This window comes from Pinus tabuliformis, chromosome 2_2 (genome assembly GCF_031772625.1).
Source record: "Pinus tabuliformis cultivar Carrire ecotype Pingquan chromosome 2_2, CPIR1, whole genome shotgun sequence".
Classification (NCBI taxonomy): domain Eukaryota; kingdom Viridiplantae; phylum Streptophyta; class Pinopsida; order Pinales; family Pinaceae; genus Pinus; species Pinus tabuliformis.
In genome coordinates this window covers 350226531-350246510 of record NC_142300.1, presented here as the reverse complement: position 1 = coordinate 350246510, position 19980 = coordinate 350226531, and positions in this window count along the sequence as shown.

Below are 19980 nucleotides of genomic sequence, written 5' to 3'. Positions count from 1 at the left end.
GAACTTTGTGTAGGAACTTTATATCTTTCTTCACTATATTTTATAATATATGGGTTGAAGAATTTAAGGTTTATGCATGCTCCATAATTCAGTCTTAAACAAGTGACTTAGGGAGAATCATCATAACTTTCTCTTCAGGAATCAGATCTTAATTTTGTAAAAATTGATAGAAATCACACGGATTTTATTTTCTTGTGTATCAATTTCAGGGCCGAAAGCTGAAACAGTGACACATGGCATTTCATACAAGTTTTCTCTACTAACTAGTCCATAATCAGGTCATCGTGGGAGATTTGTCATAACTTTGCCTTAAAGAATCCAATTCTGGTATAACATGTGGCATTGGAAAGAAGACTCAGAGGGCTACCGCAAGACATAATTTCAAACCTTGAAGAGTCAAAATTAAAATTATACAACTATTTCAATATTGAGCTCTTAAAAATCAAGAAAAATGTGTGTATTGTTTTTAAAAGTTTGCATAACTTGTGTTTGAAAAATCAGTTTGGTGTGATTGAAAGGGCATAGTGAAGCATAGATATCGTCATTTGATTCCAAAATGAATCAAATAAAAAAATAGAAACACGTAGTAAAAAACCATAAAGCGCTACTATGACGCATGAAGAAGAGGAAGAAATGCAACATGATATATCAAAATTACGAGACCAAGTTCAACAAATTTCGCTCTCGCAAAGAGTAACCAAAAATGAAATGGAAGCTAAGATGGATGACTTGAAGAATGGTTTAAAAGAATACACATAAGAATTTAAGTATGGCATAAATGTTAAGATGGAAGGTTTGAAGGATGGTGTAAAAGCATAAATGAAAAGGGATCTAGAAGATTTGAAGGCAGGTTTGACAAAGTTGCTACAAAAAAATGCTTCCTAGTGGTGACAAGGTACTCCATGAAAATCATTATGAGGATAAAAGGAATATGAATTTTGATTTTAGAGACTAAAATAGAGGTTTGAAGACTAGCCACATTCCAAAGATTGATATGAGGAATTTTGGTGGCAAGGATTCAGTAACATGAATACTACATATGGAGAAATTCTTTGGTCTATATAATGTGACAAACACACAAAAGGTACACATTGAATCTTTATATTTATAACAAAATCAATTTGTGTGGTATCGATGCCTTTGTTCTCATAAATCAATTGTCACTTGGAAAAAAAAATCAGAAAAATTAGTAACACATTATGAGGATACAAAGAGCAATACCTTCTTTAGACAATTGATAAATCTCAAACAAAAGGGTTCAATGGTGGAGCACATTAAGGATTTACAAAGATTAAATATCAAGGTAAATTATATTCCATAGGATCATAGGATTGATCTATTCATAGGAAATTTAAAGGATAACATCTAACATGAGGTTATCCTTTGGGAACCTGATTCATTGGAGAAGGCATTCAAGGTGGCAAAAAAAGTTGAAAGAAAAATTATGGCAACAAGGAAGTCTGCCACTCACAACTATAAAGAGGGAAGTGTTGTTGCTTCTAGCCTTCCATAACCTGGTGAGCCCTGGTATTGCACCAAGAGTGTTGCAACTCCCAGAGGCTCCTCAACTCTATTTATCAACCCAAGGTTTGTACAAACTTTGAGGTGAAAGTGCTATATACACAGTAGAAGGAATTATACTCATGCTAACCTAAACTAGGTAATTTGATCATTAGGGCTCCAAGACCATTCTTCTACTAAATTAGGGGAGCTTAACTACTAAAAGCATGATTCAAAAGCTAGTCTTAGTGCAAAAAAGGTAAATGTTGTTCAAATCTAACTTGTAAATGTTGCCAACTTGTAAATGCTACTGAATCAATCCATGAAAGAACACAAGAATTATGCTAACTACAGAAAGGAAAGATACACTAATTGAAATAAACCATCCAGCTATAAAACACACTTGAAAACAAAATATTATTCTACTAGTTCACAACTCAAGAATTCATGCATCATTTATCTATCTCACACTTGCAGGTTAAGTAATGTCCTAATTGCCAAACCTATAATGAATAAACTAATGTTATTTTCTCTTGTCGTAAAGGAAAAGGAATGGAGGGAATGGCATATGTGGTACCTCTGATCATGGAGTCCAAGCTGATGGGTTGACCTACTCTTAAAATAAGCTACTTTGGCATTATAGGCCAAAACAGGTTGCTACAGCTGTGCTACAGGAAGTCTTGAAATGCTAGAGGAAGTTTGACAAGAGGGTTTGGAGGGTAAGGATGATGAGATAAAGTGATGGAAAGATGGATGAAGGTTGTGGGAAATGTATGGAATGTGACGAATAACCCTAGGAAAACCAAACACTTCAGGGATACCAACTTTGGGCTAAGAGGGTTGCTCACTGTAGGAATTTACAGGGTAAGTTCATTAGACAGAACACCAAAGGACACCGCTCACAAATAGATCACAGATCAATACACCAGTATTCTTGACGTGGTTAAAACCCTGAAAGAGGGAAACAGTCCACGGCTTGAGCCAACATGGCCACTTCAGGAAATTTATTAATAAAAGAATGAAAATTTACATAGGCTTCTCTCATGAACGGTTACCATACAAATGACCCTCCATGCTCTTTAAATAGAGATCACGGACCAATCGGGTGTTAAGCCATGGATCAAATGTCAGTATTACCGAGGAGAGAATGAACCGTCGAATCACTACATATCACGACCGTCAATTTTGTAAGTTACATAAGTACATAGTAAAGAAACACACTTTACCTAACTCTACACTAGACCAAGTTATGCTTAACTATTTCCTATGTGTCGGAATATCCTAACATCCCCCATTAAGAACAACTTGGGATAGGATTGAAGGATGTACAAATATGACACAATAGGAGAAGGAAGGGGGTGTTAGATCCTATCCCCCCTTAGTGACAACTTCCTAAACTCAAACCATAAATCAAAGTTTAGTAAACTTCGCCTCTGTGAGAGCCTTTGTAAAGATGTCTGCAACTTGATCATCTAATGAACAATATTGCACTTCAAGAACATGGTCATGAATGAGCTTTCTGATGAAGTGCATGTGCAGTTCAATGTGTTTGGTGCACTGATGTTGGACTAGATCTTTGCATAGCTGAATGGCACTTTAATTATCACACCAAAGTGTAGTCGGATGTTTCCGCTGAAAGCCAAACTCTAACAGGATTTGATGAAGCCACAAGGCTTCCTTACCAGCTTCTACAATACCATGATACTCTGCTTCTACTGAAGAAAGAGAAATGGAAATTTATTTCTTGCAATCCCATGTAATAAGTCCTAAACCAAGAGTGGAAACATAACCTACAGCAGACTTCTGATCATCAGGGTCACCAGCCCAATCAGAATCAGTGAAAACAACCAATAGAGGAGATGCTTCGGCACTGTAATGAATCCCAAACTGAACTGTACCTCGAACATAAAAAATTATTCTTTTAGCTACTTTCCAATGACTTTCATGTGGGTTTTTCATAAACCGAGCAATAAGGCCAACAGCAAAGGAAAGTTCAGGACGAGTATGGGTTAGATACAAAAGTTTTCCTACAAGTTGACGGTATAAGGTAGCATCAACTTCAGGTGAAGTACAAGTGACTGAAATTTTGGCTCCAAACTGAAAGGGAGAAGGAGTTGGCTTACAGTCTTCCATGTGAAAATGGTGTAGAAGATCACAAGCATACTTGAACTGGGAAAGAGATATACCTTCTTTGGATTGCAAGACTTGAGGACCAAGAAAATAATGCAAGTGTCCTAAGTATATCATTTCAAACTTATTTTTAAGGTTGTACTTCACATGGTTTATAAGGTTGGGATCGTTACAAGTAAAGATAATATCATCAACATAAAAAACAAGAATGATAAGAGACTTGCTCACTTTCTTGGTGTAGACAATATTGTCAGAATGACACCTAGAAAAGCCAATTTCTAAAAGAAAGCTATCCATTTTGGCATACGAAGCTAGAGGGGTTTGCTTGAGGCCATAAAGGGATTTCTTAAGTTGGCATACAAGATTGGAGTCTGTTTGTATAAAGCCAATAGGTTGTTCCATGTAGATTTCTTCATGCAGTTCCCCATGCAAGAAGGTAGATTTAACATCCATCTAATGGACTTCCCATTTGAAAGAGGAAACAAGGGAAAGAACAAGGTGGATAGAGTTCATTTTGGTAACAGGGGAGAAGGTTTCAGTATAGTCAATGCCTTCAACTTGTGAAAAACCCTTAGCAACAAGATGAGCTTTATGTTTATCAACTTTTCCATCTGGTCCATACTTGGTTCTATAAACCCATTTGCATCTAACAAGTTTTAGTCCCTTTGGAAGAGGAACAAGATCCCATGTATAATTTTCCAATAATTAACGATATTCTTCATTCATAGTTGCATCCCAATTTGGATGGCTTGAAGCTTCTGCAAAGGTGTCAGGATCATAATTCGTTGAAACTTGAGCCACTAAAGAAGAGGCTCTATCAAACTAAGAACATGTACATCATTGATCTGTAGGATTAGTGGCAAGAGCACTTGCTACATCCTGAGTAGCACAAACCCATTTGGGAAGTTGAGGAGAAGGAGGAGGATCCTGAGAAGGTGAGCAAGGATTTTCATCCTCGCTATCATCATCTGAAGAAGAAATAGTTTCAGAAGTAGAAGGGATAGAGAGCGGTGGCACATCCGCCAAACTAGGCTCGTAGGCCAATATATTTTCAACAAACTTTACATCTCTTCTAATGATAAATTTTTTGGACTTAAGTGGAATAAGTCTATATCCTTTGACATCTTCAGAATATCCAACAAAAATACATTTTTCACTCTTAGGTTCTAAAGCTTTATGTTTCTCATCTGGAATATGGGCCCGTTCTTCACTTCCAAAAACATGAAAGTGACTTACATATGGTTTAATTGAGCTCCATGCTTCTTCTGGAGTGATATTCTTTAAAACCTTAGTAGGAGTGTGATTTACTATGTAATTTTCACAGTTAATTGCTTCTGCCCAAAAAATAAGACTAAGTCCTTTAGATTGAAGCATACAATTAGCCATTTCCTTTAAGGTGTGATTCTTCCTTTCAACTACACCATTTTGTTGTGGAGTATATGGAACAATATTTTGCATTTTAATTCCATTCTCAGTGCAAAAGTTGATGAGTTTGTTGTTAACTATTGGCTTTGTGGTCCCTGACCTAAGTTCAGAAGTGATTTAGCCAAGCAAATCCCAGTACTACTAGCCCTTTCGGCAACAGTCTACGGAGCGCGGACTGAGGTCTCACCCGAAGTAGTATGGGAGTGTGCTAGAACTAGGTTTCCACACCCTGGGGATGTTTGATATGAGGTGATTGGCTCGCGATCCAACCTTCGCACTTACTATGTTACACTCGCCAACGGGCACCCCACGCCCCGCGATACTGCCTTCGCACAGCTCTAGCCGCAACGCGACCTGTGTTAATTACCCAAGTCTTCCTTAATTATTTTCTTTTCACTGATTACTTAGAATATTTTCATACATAAGCATTCATACAAGTATTTATTAATGGTGCACTGTAAATAACCTAGTAAAAGCAAAGAGTAACATCAAAATACAGATTCAAGAACAGATGCACAGAGTAAGCTTCTCTTTATTAACTTGCAGTTCCAATTATAGACCCGACTCCGCCGTGCACACTCAGCTGCAGGGGTCCACGCACTCAGCTGTGGACTATACTAGGCCTCTGCGCACTCAACTGTAGAGCCTCTTCCTACTACTATGTCCCAATCCACTTCAGATCTAACGCTATGCTCTAACCATGCCTTTGCATATCTGTCTATTACTACCTTCCCTATATTTACACTTAGAGTCTCGCTCTTATTTATAAAATCCCATGGTCTGTGGACCATGGGTAGGCTGACACGTATTTACATTAAATTACATTATTTTAGGGTGGACAACCCTATGACTCAATTATACACTTTGCGCTCCCCGCCCGCAATTTGCGGAGTTCTACACCATCTTTGACCAAAACTTGGGCTTTGAGCCCCAAAACCTGCTGTGGGGGATCCCATGCCTAATAGGCCCCCAACACAATCATCATGACTCATATCGAGTTACTGTGCAACAATCTTGGCACGGAGCCCTTCCAACTGTGCCTGTGTTGCTCGAAGGTCTGCAGCGCACTGAGTTGCTGCTGGCTGAACCTGTGGCATCCGATCTTCTGAGCCCGCCACTGCTGAATTATTCCATTACATTGATACCGGCATCTGTTGTGCATGTTTATAGTCTCGTGCCCTAGCCCAAACCCTCGAGTCGCGAAGACTGTGCCTTTGTGGACTAGTCAGATAGCCGGCCCTCCCATATAGAGCTTCAAGCGACTACCGTTTACCTTGTCGGGGAATGGTTCGCCGTTGAGTTTACCTAACTAGACGGCACCTCCATCTGTAACCTCCTTAACCACGTAAGGTCCCAGCCAGTGCATTCTGAACTTTCCTGGGAATTTGTCGAATTTACTATCGTACAATAGTACTAAGTCACTGATATTGGAGGTGCGCAACTTGATATAACGATCGTGCCAAGCCTTTTCATGTTATTTTTGTACCTACTGATTAAATCCCACTAGAAATCGTTCTTCCTCAATTTCTTCTAATTGCGCAAGACTCTCTTCTAAGGCTTCCTGGTCCGACATGCCTGTAAGTGCTTCTATTCGCAAACTAGGTACGATGTATTCCATTGGCATGACAACTTCCATGCCATACACTAACCTGAAATGTGTCCGACCCATGAATTTTTTTCACGTGGTTTTTTATGCCCATAATATGGTAGGTATGCGCAAGTCCCAGTCATTTCACTACACGTTACACACTTTGGTCAACACAGTGTCCAATATTTTGTTGAATGCCTCTACTGTCCCACTAGCTTATGGGTGGTACGGTGTACTTTGCTGATGGTACACCTGGAACTCCTCAGTGAGCACGCTGATGGTTTCCTTCAGGAAGTGCATTTCACAGTCACTCATTAAGATTTTTGGGCACGCAAATCATGTCAACACGTTGTCGAACAAAAAATTCATAGCCATAGCAGTTGTGCAGTCCTTAACTGGCTGTTCTTTTGCCCATCGCATTAAGTACTTCGTCGCGGTGATGATGTAGCATGCACTCATCTTTCCCTACGGTTTGATCAGCCCCCCAAATTCAATTGCCCATTTTTCGAATGGTTGTAGTGTCATTTATGGATTGAGTGGCATCTCGTCCCTTCATGAGGGTTTGCCAGTATTTTGACATATGTCGTAGGCTCGACAGTGTGCTTTCGAATCTTAGTACAGGGTTGGCCACCACAACCCAGCGCGAAGAATCTTTTGTGTAGTATCACGTCCAACATAGTGTCCTCCTGCAACACCTCCATGTGCTTCCATGAGGATCTGTCCTTGTTCAAATTCAGGTACATATCTTTGCAATATCTCATCGTTTCCCATTTTATAGAGGTTCCCTGCAATGCAGAAAAGTCTGTCATGCGCACCACCAATTCCTTCTTCTGTTGGACTGAGTATTCCTTCGGCGTAGTCCCTGTGGTTAAAAAATGGATTATATCTTCAAAATGGCCATCCGCGACGCGCACTACGAAGAGTTGTGCATCGGGTAGTCCCTTGTCCAAATTTGTTGGTTCCTCGCCTGTCTCAATTCGTGACAAGTGATCTGGTCCTACATTTAGGTGTCCCGTCTTGACTATGACTTCAAAATAATATTCTTGAAATAGTAGAAGCCATCTGCATATGCGCCCCCCCAACACGAGCTTGTTCACCAGGTATTTCAACGCGGAATGGTTGGTATACATCTTGAAATGTCCGCCAAGTAAATAGTGTCGGATTTTTTGAGCGCGTACACCATTGCCAACCCTTCATGCTCAGTAGTAGAGTAGTTCTTTTCAGCTTTGGACAATCTCTGACTTGCGAACGTGATCGGGTGATCCACACCTTCCACACCCTCCTGCGTGAGTACGGCTCCTAACGCAATACATGACGCATCAACATGTACATGAAATTCCACGTCCCATTTTGGAAACACCAGAATGGGAGCGGATGCTAGTTTCTCCTTGAGGACATCCAAACTTTTCATGCAATCATCATTCCAACAATATGTAGCATCCTTCTTCAATAGTTTTTCCATCGGCGCTATTATTTGATCATAGATTTTGATAAACTTCCTATAGTAGCCAGTGTGCCCCAAAATAGCGCATAATTATTTGACACTGCGCGGTGCTTCTAGATTCAGAATAACAGCAATCTTCATGGGGTCCACCATCAGTCCTTGTTTGTAGACTACATGGCCTAGCAGGTTTCCAAAGGGAACGAGGGAGGTGAACTTTTTAAGGTTCAGCGCAATCTGGTGTCGGTGGAAAGTATCCAACATCAAACGTAAGCTTTCTACATGGTGTTTAACTAATCCAAAGATAGTCCAATCATCTAGATAGACCTCCAAGAACTTGTGGATGTATTATTTGAACGTGGTCACCACTATGGACGAAAATATCACTTGCGCGTTCTTCAGTCCAAAGGGCATAATGGTGTATTGAAAGCAACCCCATTCTGTTGTGAAGGTAGTTTTTCTCCTATCTTCTGGCGCGATCTTGATCAAATGGTATCCTGAGAAGCCATCCATGAAAGAGTACGCCTCCTGAGCACCAACATTCTCCAATACTTCATCTGTGAATGGTATCACGAATGGATCATGAATGCAAGCGTCGTTAAGCTTCCTGAGGTCCACGCATATTCTTATTTCACCTTTTTGTTTCTTCTCCTACACTACCATAGGGCTCACCCAGTCAAATCTTCCACTGGTTCAATAATTTTGGCTACGAGCATTTTGTCTAACTCATCACAGACCTTTTCTTTATACATTGGATTCAAGCGGTAAGGCCGCTGCTTAACTGGCTTTGCATCTGGTTTTAGAGTGATCTTCATTATCCCTAAGTCACCAATGATCCATTTTAAGTCTGTGATTTTGGTCGAGAAAAAATCTTGAAATTCGCGAAGTAACTCAACGACCTTATCTACCGTAGCATCATCCCAATAATCCCCAAGCGTCGCATACTCCGGCCCTACTTTTGTGCCAATGTTTACCTACTTTGTTTTTAGCGGTGCGATGATGTCGGGATCCTCAATTGCTGGTCCTCGAACCTCGCAACAGCCTTCGGTTTCTAGAATATTAATATTTCGGGGGTCGTCATCATCCTCCTCTACCTACACATTATAACATTCTAGGGTGCTGCTTAACTGGGTCGCCTATACTGGTTGAAGCATTTCCAGTAGCTCCTGAGGTATTTTGAAGATGGCGACTTTTACTGCTTGTAGCGCATCATCAACAGTATCCGACCACTGGTCTTCAAATGTGAATGTTAGCAAAAATCCTTCATGCAAGACATCCCATTCGCTCGTACCATGCCAGAGTTCTATCTCAGTATACCAGTTCATGGGTGTGACATCTAGGGTATGGTAGAATAAGTGTACCCATTCAAGCTATGGTTCTTCCCCATAGACCTTGGTCCATTTCGCGAGGTACGTGCACGGGTGTCTCGTCCATCGTACTTGTCTTCTAACCGTAGCTACGGTTTCCAAAATCATAGGCGCATCATCCTTCTACATCTGTGCCAATCCTCCAAATTCCCTTGATGTGTACCCCACCATCGCGTAGGTGTTGCGCGCAGTGCTCACTTCAACGCATCGAACCACTACTGTTTTGGTACTACGCTTTCAAATTTACTCAGGAATTAGTCCACCGCTATCAATCCATCATATGTCGGTAGCTCTCTTGCCTCTATTGTCACGTAAAGCAGTGATCTAATCATCATGTTGCAATTTAGCGTCGTTACTTCGTGAACTGATTCTGCCATCGCTCTACTTCTTCGTCTGAATCTAAAGTGTAGGAGCTTTTGTGCTCCCACGAGATTCTCCCATATGCAGTCAGATTTACCCAATCCTAGTCTCGCACAATTATCTTATAAATACAACCAAAATCATCGTCGCTATTGTCGTCGCGCACTAGTTTAGTGTAGCATGCTCCTTCTTGGGGTCCAATGGGACTACTACGCATAGTGACTTTTTCTCGAAGACCATATTACACATCTTCAGGTTGATGACTTTGTTCATATCAGTGGCCCAGTCTATTCCTCACAGCGCAGGATAGGGATTGCTATCATCGAAAATCTCTATTACCTCAAAATCCGCCTGTGCGCTCGCGCCTTCAATATCAACTATTAGTCCTTCCAACCTCGCCATGGGCAAAATATTCTCTTGGTTCACCATTCGTAACTGAATAGGGGACCATTGTAATGCGGACCTACCCATGCGTTCCTATGTTTGCTTCGGTAATACATTCACGTCTGAACCCAAATCTAGGATTACCCGATCCATTTCATAGTCACCAATCTGCGTAGTCAACCTCATTTCCCTTCTGCTACATAATGCATGCTTCGCTAATTTCTAGACTACACGCGGTTCTCCTGACCCCATGCACCTAGTGGTCAGCTCCTGTAGTCCCTTAACTACATTATTGTCGTGTAGTAGTTTCATGCATGTCTCTAGAAAGGTAGTGAGCATTGAATGATCCATTCCTGGCTCTAATTGACCCTTACTACCTGAAGTGGAAGCCTCCGTGAAGCTCTTCATAGCTTCCATGAATGTCTCTTTTGTGTGTTCTAAGTCAAACTAAGGTTCCTTTGTAGGAGCCTTGCAAACCCACGTATCTTCCTCTCGCTGCTTCCACTTATCCTATCCCGTGGTTGCATGGCTTCTGAGAATCATGTTCACATTCAGGTCTTCTTCGCACAGTTTAGACCTCATCATTTGTATATTCTAAGTCGGAGGAGGCTGGAATACCCCTTTTTCACGAATCTGGGTGATCAACGTAGGACATTCTATTGTTTCATGATCAAAATGAGCACAATACGAGCAGGATATCCTCGTCAGGTTGGTACAATCATGGGCATAGTGCCCTGGTCCTCCATAATTGTAACAAATTAATTGTCCGCAACCCCTTCCTGGTCCCATTCCTCCTCGTCCTCGACCTTTTCCCTGAAATCCAGCGCATACCATCCCCTCAACTGGGTCGAGGGGTTGTGTTTCTATCTGCATCTTATAGGCCGGGGTACGATCCACCATTAGCTCGTAGCTGTGGCAAGTGCACTCATCGTGGCCTACCGACCTACATAAATTACAAAACAACTATTGGGGCGTCTGTGTGTACTTCTGCAACAATTGATAATTATTCGTCGTGTGTTTCCTTGCTATTTGACAGATCACGCACCATATAGGGGTGACAACGCTACCCATAAAATATTCGCTGCAGGGGGGGTCCAGGGGGGGGCGGCTGCGACCTTTGGGGAGCCCCCCCCCCTAGCAGTGGGTTTCAGGGGTAGCACCCCCAAAGCTAATAATAGATGTAAAATTTCCTTGTAAAAGTATAGTAATATCTAGTCAATCTGGGCCGTTCATTAGGTGGAGATCTGATGGTAGAAGTTATGTTTAATTTAGGGTTTTTTGCCCTGGAAGGCAACCCCTCACTATATATGATGGAATTGTATTGCGTCTATGTAGATCTGTATCCTGAGTGAGAAAGAGAGAGGAGATTAAGAGCGAAGAGGGTGTTACAACGGATCTGTTGTAGGTTGTATCTCTTCGGTTCGCTGGATAATATAAAAGGAAGGACTGGTTGTTTCTCAGTGGATGTAGCCCAAACTGGGTGAACCACGTATATCTGTGTCTCTCTTGTTTTATGCGTTTTCGGTGTTTATATTTCTGCAATATTTTATGTGTTCCATTGCACCGTAATATATAATTTTCTAACAACTGGTACCAGAGCCGAAGGTCTGTTTGGCTAATAAACTCGTAGGAAAGAAGGGTTCCTCATTCGAGTGGGAGCAATGGTGGAAGATGGTAAGTTTAGGTTCGAGAAATTTAACTTCCAAAACTTCTCGCTGTGGAAGATGCAAATGGAAGATTATCTGTATCAGAAAGATCTGTACCTACCATTGGGCAGAAAAACAAAGATGCCGACAGGTATGATAGATGAAGAATGGAACCTTCTCGATAGAAAGGCACTCAGAATAGTAAAGTTGTTTCTTGCAGTGTCAGTCACCTTCAACATTTCGAAGGAAACAATGACAGAGGGTTTGATTAAGGCATTGGCGAAACTATACGAAAAACCCTCAGCCTCAAACAAGGTATTTCTTATGAAACGGTTATTTAATATGAAGATGTCGAAAGGTGGATCTGTTGCAGACCATTTAAATGATTTTAATACTATTACAAGTTAGTTAAGTTCTGTAGGGGTAAACTTTGATGATGAAGTTAGAGCTCTGTTATTCTTGTGCTCATTGCCAAAAAGTTGGAATGGCTTAGTAATGGCCATTAGTAACCCTATTTCTAGATATAGTACTTTAAAGTTTGATGATGTTGTCGGTGCTATCCTTAGCGAGGAAATGTGATGGAAAAGCTTTGGTGAGACATCAGGTAATGCTTTAAGTGCAAAGTCTAGCGGAAGAAAAATGGAAAGAGGAAAGAGCTCAGGATATCGCAGTAAATCAAGGAAAGGAAGATCCAAGTCCAGATTGGGGATAGTGTGCTGGAAATGTGGAAAGAAAGGACACCTAAAGAAAGACTATAGACCTCAGAAGGGAAAAGAAGGAGATGCACAACAAGAAAACAATCATGAAGCAAATGTGACAGGTGAGGTGTTACAAGATGCTTTGATTCTTTCTTTCAAAAATATTACTGATTCCTGGGTGGTAGATTCAGGGGCCTCATTCCATGCCACACCTGATAAGAAATATTTTCATGACTATGTTCAAGTAGATTTTGGACAAGTCCATTTAGGTGATGATAAACCTTGTAAAATTGTTGGAATGGGTAAGGTTCTTGTAAAATAGCAGAATGGAAACCAATGGCTACTAAAGGAGGTAAGGCATCTTCTAGATCTCAAGAAAAATCTTATTTCAACAGGGGAGTTAGGTGGTGAAGGTTGTGTAAAAACTTTCACAGATAAAGCTTGGAAGGTCACCAAAGGAGCCCTAGTAATAGAAAAAGGCGAAAACGTTGGTACACTGTATTTATGCAATGGTATTTCTAACTCTGTTAATGCTTTAGCTTCCAAAGGAGCAGATGAAGAATTATGGCATCATAGGCTCAGACACATGAGTCAGAAGGGGATGAAGGTCCTTCACTCAAGGAATTTGTTGCCGGGTTTGAAGAATGTTGATTTGGACTTTTTTGAGAATTGCATTTATGGAAAACATAAGAGAGTCAGATTTCTCAGAGTTGGGAAAGAAAAGAAGAGTGAAAAATTAGAGTTTGTGCATACAGATGTATGGGGACCTGCTCAGGTATCATCTCTCGGTGGCTCTTGTTATTATGTTACTTTTATTGATGATGCAACTAGAAAACTTGGATTTATTGTATTAAGAATAAATTTGATGTATTTGATACTTTCAAGAAATGGAAAGCTTTGGTTGAGATTGAGATAGGAAAGAAATTGAAGTGTCTCATATCAGACAATGGAGGTGAATATTGCAGCAACAAGTTTGATAGGTACTGTTCAGAGCATGGAATTCACAGAGAGAAGACAATTCCAAGAACACCATAAGAAAATGGTGTGTCAGAAAGGATGAATAGAACAATCATGGAGCATGCAAAGTGCATAAGATTACATGCAAGATTGCCTTTACAATTTTGGGCAAATGTTGCAGATACTGTTGTTTATCTAATAAACAGAGGGCCTTCAAGCTCCTTGGATGGTGGTGTTCCAGAGGAAGCATGGATAGGTAAAAAGGTAAACTACTCTTTTTTAAAGCCTTTTGGTTGTGAGGCCTTTGTCCATATTAATAAAGAAAATAGAACAAAGCATGAGGCAAAATCAAAGAAATGTACCTTTATTGGATATGGAGTTAATGATTTTGGTTATTGTTTATATGATTATGAAAATCACAAAATCATTAGGAGGAGAGATGTAATATTTAATTAAGAGGTCTTGTATAAGAATCGGTTGTTGTTATAGACATTTTTGTGCCTTACAGCATGGAGCATGAAATGTCAATAATCTGAGGGATCCAAAGTCCCTAAACATGTTGTTCCTACCCCTAGAGGAACAAGGTCAGCAAACCACAGCACTACAGATCAGTTCTCCACTGAAAAACACTCAAAAACAGGTCAATTTTGGATCAAAGCAGCTGCTCCACTAAGCATCTGCGCTGAATGTCAAAAGCTCTATGGTGTACCTGCGCTGCATAGCAAGTGCAACAAAGGCTACCTGCGCTGGGCGTACTTTGACATGTGGAGGAATCTTTTCTCAATGTGCCAGTGCCCAGGAAGCTTCCAAAATGACACTTGGATCAGAAGATTCGCCTAATGATGAGTAAAGAGGTTCTAAAACTCCAAGTGGAAGGTAGAAACTCCGAGTGGACTCAAGGACTGAAGAACAACTGGAGTTGAAGAGGACAACAAGTCACACATCAAGCTGACTTATCTTCACTCCAAAACTCTATATAAGGATCTCATCCCATGGGATCTGAAAGGCGGAATTTTGTGCAAAGAATTGTTGTTGGTTTACAGTTGTGAGTATTGGGTGATTGCTTGAGGGAGGTGAAGAGGAGATTTCTTTCCGTCGGGAAGGTGATGCTGGATTGGACCTCTCACGATTGTATCACCGCCTGAACCTTACTTCCTTATATTAATAAAGCATTTGAGGTTCTTCTATTCGCATGTGTTTCAATGGTGTATTGTCTTACTTGCGTATTTGATTTATGCTAATCCTTGAATCAATTATGAATGCATGCTTCTTGTAGTTTCCCTTTCTTGTCTTGTTCGCAGGATCTCGTGTAGCTGGGCCCGTGAGAAGACTTGGAGCTGGGAGCAAGCGGCAAATAGAGGAGATTGGATCGACCATTTGCACAAGACATCGGTAAGTGGATCTCTTCCTTTCATCTCTTGCATGTCATAAAGAAGTAACTTTAGATAGCTTTGCTTCAGCTGTTGCTAAGGAACTATCACCCTTAGAGTGGGATAGGGTCATTCCGTGTTGGATACTTTTCCCCACAACAGACTGGCGACTCCGCTGGGGATCGTGTCTTGTTGGTAGCTTGTGTTTCTTGCTATTCATTTCCTAAACAAAGGGAGTACCGAATCGAACTGCATTCGAATCCTTCGAATGCAAAGTAGAGGGCAGCTACTCTAGCTCAGTGCTGGGCATGTTTATGATTTGAAGAGCTGATCCACAAGGACTCTTTTTAGCTCTTTGTGATAGTGTTCATCTTCCTTAATCATCCTCTAGTGTATACTTGGCTGATAGCCTCTGATTTGGCCAAAAACCATTGATTTTTGAGCAAACTGTGACCCGGAATCTGAGAGAGACGAGAGTTGTCTCTTCAGTGCAGCTGCAGCAAAGGCTACCTGCGCTGCATGTCAGATTGACAGTGCAGCACCTGCGCTGATCCAGTTTTGCCTTGTGCAACTGGGGTTCCCCACTGTCTGTTGCCCAGTTTTCAATATTGTTTTTGCAGCCTGTTGTCAACCTGTATACCCAGCTGAAACTACCTTTCTTTGCCTTCATTCCGCCTCAGTTGTATGAAGAAACCGTGATTGTTCTTATTGTATTTCTTGTTTTCATTCACACTTTCCCGTAGCGAAAGTGAACTAGTCTTGCTGTGACCTCTTGGATCTAGGCCTGTAAGAAAGTGTCGTTGTGATTCTAAGAGCTAGTTTATTACTCATCATAGCTGCTTGAACATTTGCTTTCGTTATATGGTTCGAATCTCAGTATTTCTTGTGTTGAAACGAGTGAATCTTAAGGTGTTCTTTTGATTATTGGACAAAAACTTGTTTGCTTTCGCTTGAAATTGAATTCGAAATCATACAACAGCTTTCTTTTTGTAATACATCAACATTAAGGAAGGAGAAAAGAAATACTTGCATTGTGCATGTGCATTTTGACAGTTTGCATGTCGATTTAGGAAAAAGTGCATCAGTGTGTGCTCTATGATCTGTTTGAAAAGATGATGTCTTTCTTTTCCCTCAGTAGTTAAGATTTTCATAAGTTGAAAGAATTGAAAAAAAGCTTGCTTATCATTCTTAGACTGCATTTAGGAGTTGTATCATACATCACGTGGTGATCCATAAAGGCAAACTACTAAGCAAGATCAACCTAAAACGAACTGAATTTACATAACAACGCTTTGAAACATAACGAAACATAGTAGAGGTCTAGGTAGAGACGTGTTCTGGCGTCGTTAAACATAGTGACTGTCGATCTCTACGAAGGTGGGTGATTCCTCCTGAGGGACGATAGCACTAATACGGATTTGTGCTCCCGCGTACCGTCACGTATATTGGGAGACCCCTATAGGAACAAAGCCTTTATCCATAGGAAGCCGTGTCGGCCGCCCTACTGATCGCGATGCAGTGAACACAGCATTCACGAAGATCGACCACTCGTACCGTAAAACGTATTCTGTGGTTTCGCGAAAGGTTTGGCACACCCTCTGCCTAGAACTCCAGAGTAGTTTCTTTTGGCCTTTTTCAAACTCTATAACTGAAAAAGTCCATCCGAGCATTTGTCACTTCGGGCTCGTTAATACATCGAAGGAGACTAGAGTCATCTTTAGCTTTTTCTCGACTCTTAAAAAGTGAAAAAGCAAGTTGTGTCTAAAAGCGTCGTCATAATAAAATTCATTTTAAACGGAACATAATCACCTCCTATTCCTGCGTTGATCTTCGAAGTTAGTCTCTTGGCATCGTAAGTTCTTGTAGAATCGCTAAGAAATCTTTTGGATAGACTAGATATGTCTGAACAACCGTCGACATCTAGGACTGTGTCGTCTGACACAGCAGCAGCAGAACCTCCTGCTGCTACTCCAACGATGTTCGCTGGTATACCATCTGTCCCGGCAAATTGTCAACAACAAGCCGGAGTCCAATCGGGGGCGACAATATGGTTAGTTCCTATTTCTTCATCCGGATTATCATCTGGTACTTCTTATGTTGAAACTCAACAAACTGATCCAATGTGTCTTCAAAGGCCAATTTACCCTTTAAGTACTGGATTTCCACCATATGGAGGGCAGTATGCTCTTTCATTGTTCCCTCCCGGAGAACAACCATATGGGAGTTTACAACAAGGTTCAGGTCAAACTAGAATTACATCCAGCGGTTGGGTACCAATACTGCCCCAACAACCAGGAGTTGTATATTCAATGCAACCAGTACACCCTGCGTCGAATATTACCACCACACCTGCTATGGCGAATGCGTCGCAAGTACAAGCGCTACCTGTTGTAATACAACAACCTCTTATCTCAGCGGCTCAATCACAATCTCAGGGTAGTGCCTCCTTATCTGGAGCGACTCAGGCTCAAACAAGTACTGTGACTCCTAATCTTGGTCAATCATCCAGTATTGGTCAACAGCAAATGGTCCAACAACCAGAGCTGTTTCAATCTCAACAACCGCCATTCCAGCAATCATATCAAGGACCTGAGCAACAAGTCTTTGTAAGTAATGGGCAACCATACTATAGTGGCTATGCCCATCAACCTTGTCAAAGTTGCCAGCATTATGCTGGTTTACAAAGACCCATTGCTCAGGCGATCCCATCTTATCCTGGGTATGCTTCGCCTAATCTGAACCAACAGTTGCCTTTTGTAGCAACTCTAGAATTACCAGATCTAAACCGGCTGACGAATGATCCAATTGCTTATGCCCCTTGGTGGCCAGCGATTCCGCATAAACTTCCGTCGGACATTCCTGAATTCAATGGAAATCCAGGTGAAGACTCGTCGAATCATGTCATGAATTTTCATCTGTGGTGTTCATCGAACACTCTAAACGATGATTCGATAAGACTTCACCTCTTCCAGAGGACATTGACAGGTCCAGCGGCTAAATGGTACATTGAATTGCCAAGAGCCTCTTTCGACAATTTCAGCTCCTTAGCCACGACTTTCTTAACCCATTTTCAATTACCGATAAGGTATGAAACGGTAACATAACTCCTTACCAACTTCAAACAGACAACGGCCACTCACATATCTGATCATATACATGAGTGGCGACGTCGTCGTAGGATGGTGAAAACTTACGTTCCCGATCAGCTGTTAGCTGAATGGTTTATAAAGTCGTTACTTCTGGCTATAACGGAAGATGTGGCCAAGGGAGGAGTCGTAACAGAGGAGCAAGTCATTGCTCGTGCTCAATACTTAGACTTAGTATATACTCAGTCCGGCACGCTCTACGACAAAATACCTGATGCCCCTAGACCTGAATTTTCAATTCCTCCCCCTCCTAAATCGAATACTGACTCTCACGCTAGTAATGGCGTGACTGGAAAACGCAAAATTTCTAGTCAAAATGCAAATGAGGAACTTCTTGCCTCAGAAGTAAATGCCATGTCGACCGACAAGGGCAAACAACTGAAGCGACCAGGGGGCAAGAAGAAAAAGAAAAGGAAAGGGAAACCCCCGACAGGGTGTCATATATGCGATGAGGATCATTGGACGAAAGATTGTCCACATATAGCTGAAGTTAAGAAACTCTTCAAGAGTTCAAAAACCCCAGCAGTATTGACTGATCCGTTTCCTAATCCAAGACAAAATCTGGTTGCTAATCAAAATGCTTCCCGATCCCAAGTGCTTATGTTGTCCACCTCAAAGCAACATAATAATGCTTTGACAAGGAATAAAGATTACAGGAATCCAAAGCAGTTGAACAAAAAGGCAAATAAACAACCTAGTAGCTCAACAACAACTTTGACCAAAGTCGTGCCACCCATCATTCCTAAACCAATGATAAAGTTGCCAAAGGGAGTAGTACAGAAATCGACATTTAATCCTCGTGCAAAAATAGCACAGAATTATAATATAATAGAGGACCTGGCCCAATCGCCGTCCGCTATGTCGACACTTGAGGTACCGCAAAATTGCCCCTCCCAAGAGCAAGCTTTACTAGCAGGGATAAGTGGGATTGGCCCAATGGATTCCAATCTTGTGGCCTTTGATCATAAAGGATATGACCCTCAGTTACCAGCTCAACTAGCTTTCCTTATTCAAGTGAAAGCCCTCAACAAAACTGTTCATCGAACAATTATTGATGAGGGGGCATCTACATGCCTTATGTCGATGAGTTGCTGGAGAAGTTTAGGCTCACCACCCTTGTCAAAATCGTCAACGACATTAAAAGCATTTGATGGACGATCATACACTCCATACGGGATTTTAAGTAACTTGCAAGTTGAACTGGGGGGCAAAACAGTAGAAGTTGATGTGGAAGTAATCGACGGAAACCTCGATTACAACATCCTACTGGGAAGGCCTTGGATATATGCCATGGCTGCAGTTGTGTCGACCTACTTCAGGAGGATTGTATTTCCTTTTCAAGGAAAAATTACAATCGTCGACCAACAGACATTTCTCCCCAACAGTTCTCAAGTTACGGGAAGCAGCACAATGATCCATGAAAGTAATCAATCACTCCAAAATATTGGAGTAGGTCTCCTAAAAGACCCTGCCTTAATGGGTACTTTTGCCCTACCGCCGGCAGGTAATCTGGCGGAAGTAGCCACAGTGGAAACCTACAATATGGAATCTTCTATGTCCAACGGATTCAGAAGATTCCTAAATATTTTGTCAGCATGGATCATCGCCCTAATGGAAATACTGTAAATACAGTGGACCCTGAGGACGGTTCTTATCTCGTGTCAACCTCGTTAAAAAATGAAACAAGGAGTCATGAGGATAGTTCTTTTACTGTGTCAACCTCATTAAAAAATGAAACAAATCCCCTTTTCAAAATTCAAAGGTAAACCTTCATTCCAACCACCAAGTTGAATGCAATGAAGCTTGGGGGGCACCCTCCTTTGACATGCGTTATTATGATGCTGGGGGCATGCAAAATAAACGAGCAGTTTTGGCAAAGTTCATGCTCGTTAAAAAATAAATGCAAAACGAGCAGTTTTGGCAAAGTTCATGCTCGTTAAAAAATAAACGCAAAACGAGCAGTTTTGG